We start from the raw sequence: 2500 nt of genomic DNA, 5'->3' as shown, positions 1-2500 counted from the left end.
CGAGATCAGACGAGATCGGGCGTACCCAGGCTGGTATGGCCGTAAGCGAGAAACAATCTCTTGCTACAACATATATAGTCAAAGTGAGTCTGATAAAACAGATATTTAGTCAATTCATCATTAAATGCTTAATACAAGGCAGTGTTGCTAATGAAATAGTGCAAGAGCACCCCCTCGTGGACAAAATGCTTACAGCACCTGGTATTCCCAGGCGGTCTCCCATCCAAGTACTAACAAGGCCCGACCCTGCTTCGCTTCCGAGATCAGACGAGATCGGGCGTACCCAGGCTGGTATGGCCGTAAGCGAGAAACAATCTCTTGCTACAACATATATAGTCAAAGTGAGTGTGATAAACAGACATTGCATTTTCACCAATTAGATAAGCAGCTTGAACTTTGTGTCACTGAAAAAGTAGAAGAAATTACAAACACTGTTCCCATCACTTTTTAGCACAGGTAGTTGGATAAAATACAAACTTTATTTCCTTTCATCATTTGAACAGGGCAAAGGAGCACAAAGCACACACAAGCTGCATTCAGCAACAATATTCTTGTTTGTCTTATAAATACAAGGCAGATGCTAATTGAAAACACAAGGAAATTTGATCCTATTAAAAAGGCAGGAAGCTGCATTTAGTCAATTCATCATTAAATGCTTACTACAAGGCAGTGTTGCTGATGAAATAGTGCAGGGGCACACCCTCGTGGACAAAATGCTTACAGCACCTGGTATTCCCAGGCGGTCTCCCATCCAAGTACTAACCAGGCCCGACCCTGCTTAGCTTCCGAGATCAGACGAGATCGGGCGTACCCAGGCTGGTATGGCCGTAAGCGAGAAACAATCTCTTGCTACAACATATATAGTCAAAGTGAGTCTGATAAAACAGATATTTAGTCAATTCATCATTAAATGCTTAATACAAGGCAGTGTTGCTAATGAAATAGTGCAAGAGCACCCCCCCGTGGACAAAATGCTTACAGCACCTGGTATTCCCAGGCGGTCTCCATCCAAGTACTAACCAGGCCCGACCCTGCTTAGCTTCCGAGATCAGACGAGATCGGGCGTACCCAGGCTGGTATGGCCGTAAGCGAGAAACAATCTCTTGCTACAACATATATAGTCAAAATGAGTCTGATAAACAGACATTGCATTTTCACCAATTAGATAAGCAGCTTGAACTTTGTGTCACTGAAAAAGTAGAAGAAATTACAAACACTGTTCCCATCACTTTTTAGCACAGGTAGTTGGATAAAATACAAACTTTATTTCCTTTCATCATTTGAACAGGGCAAAGGAGCACAAAGCACACACAAGCTGCATTCAGCAACAATATTCTTGTTTGTCTTATAAATACAAGGCAGATGCTAATTGAAAACACAAGGAAATTTGATCCTATTAAAAAGGCAGGAAGCTGCATTTAGTCAATTCATCATTAAATGCTTACTACAAGGCAGTGTTGCTGATGAAATAGTGCAGGGGCACACCCTCGTGGACAAAATGCTTACAGCACCTGGTATTCCCAGGCGGTCTCCCATCCAAGTACTAACCAGGCCCGACCCTGCTTAGCTTCCGAGATCAGACGAGATCGGGCGTACCCAGGCTGGTATGGCCGTAAGCGAGAAACAATCTCTTGCTACAACATATATAGTCAAAGTGAGTCTGATAAAACAGATATTTAGTCAATTCATCATTAAATGCTTAATACAAGGCAGTGTTGCTAATGAAATAGTGCAAGAGCACCCCCTCGTGGACAAAATGCTTACAGCACCTGGTATTCCCAGGCGGTCTCCATCCAAGTACTAACCAGGCCCGACCCTGCTTAGCTTCCGAGATCAGACGAGATCGGGCGTACCCAGGCTGGTGTGGCCGTAAGCGAGAAACAATCTCTTGCTACAACATATATAGTCAAAATGAGTCTGATAAACAGACATTGCATTTTCACCAATTAGATAAGCAGCTTGAACTTTGTGTCACTGAAAAAGTAGAAGAAATTACAAACACTGTTCCCATCACTTTTTAGCACAGGTAGTTGGATAAAATACAAACTTTATTTCCTTTCATCATTTGAACAGGGCAAAGGAGCACAAAGCACACACAAGCTGCATTCAGCAACAATATTCTTGTTTGTCTTATAAATACAAGGCAGATGCTAATTGAAAACACAAGGAAATTTGATCCTATTAAAAAGGCAGGAAGCTGCATTTAGTCAATTCATCATTAAATGCTTACTACAAGGCAGTGTTGCTGATGAAATAGTGCAGGGGCACACCCTCGTGGACAAAATGCTTACAGCACCTGGTATTCCCAGGCGGTCTCCCATCCAAGTACTAACCAGGCCCGACCCTGCTTCGCTTCCGAAATCAGACGAGATCGGGCGTACCCAGGCTGGTATGGCCGTATGCGAGAAACAATCTCTTGCTACAACATATATAGTCAAAGTGAGTGTGATAAACAGACATTGCATTTTCACCAATTAGATAAGCAGCTTGAACTTTGTGT

General features: G+C 42.8%; 7 non-coding genes across 7 annotated transcripts in view; all 7 read right to left on the bottom strand.

Annotated features, from left to right (window-relative positions):
* LOC145850622 (5S ribosomal RNA) overlaps nucleotides 1–47 on the bottom strand; it is a 119-nt gene extending 72 nt beyond the window's left edge. The window contains exon 1 of the ribosomal RNA XR_014372470.1: nucleotides 1–47. This exon is cut by the window's left edge and continues 72 nt beyond it. This is a non-coding gene — a ribosomal RNA (5S ribosomal RNA).
* A 139-nt stretch (nucleotides 48–186) lies between these two features.
* Nucleotides 187–305, bottom strand: LOC145850621 (5S ribosomal RNA). Its single transcript, XR_014372469.1, has one exon. It is a non-coding gene; the product is annotated as a 5S ribosomal RNA (ribosomal RNA).
* Nucleotides 306–714: 409 nt separating this feature from the next.
* Nucleotides 715–833, bottom strand: LOC145854233 (5S ribosomal RNA). The gene has a single exon (XR_014375118.1). It is a non-coding gene; the product is annotated as a 5S ribosomal RNA (ribosomal RNA).
* A 139-nt stretch (nucleotides 834–972) lies between these two features.
* Nucleotides 973–1090, bottom strand: LOC145887401 (5S ribosomal RNA). Its single transcript, XR_014398992.1, has one exon. It is a non-coding gene; the product is annotated as a 5S ribosomal RNA (ribosomal RNA).
* Nucleotides 1091–1499: 409 nt separating this feature from the next.
* LOC145854232 (5S ribosomal RNA) lies at nucleotides 1500–1618 on the bottom strand. The gene has a single exon (XR_014375117.1). It is a non-coding gene; the product is annotated as a 5S ribosomal RNA (ribosomal RNA).
* A 139-nt stretch (nucleotides 1619–1757) lies between these two features.
* LOC145851610 (5S ribosomal RNA) lies at nucleotides 1758–1875 on the bottom strand. Its single transcript, XR_014373462.1, has one exon. It is a non-coding gene; the product is annotated as a 5S ribosomal RNA (ribosomal RNA).
* Nucleotides 1876–2284: 409 nt separating this feature from the next.
* LOC145851249 (5S ribosomal RNA) lies at nucleotides 2285–2403 on the bottom strand. Its single transcript, XR_014373099.1, has one exon. It is a non-coding gene; the product is annotated as a 5S ribosomal RNA (ribosomal RNA).
* Between the last annotated feature and the right edge of the window lie 97 nt (nucleotides 2404–2500).

This window comes from Salmo salar, chromosome 08, assembly GCF_965601325.2.
Source record: "Salmo salar chromosome 08, fSalSal1, whole genome shotgun sequence".
Classification (NCBI taxonomy): domain Eukaryota; kingdom Metazoa; phylum Chordata; class Actinopteri; order Salmoniformes; family Salmonidae; genus Salmo; species Salmo salar.
This window is presented reverse-complemented; position numbering and strand designations above follow the sequence as displayed.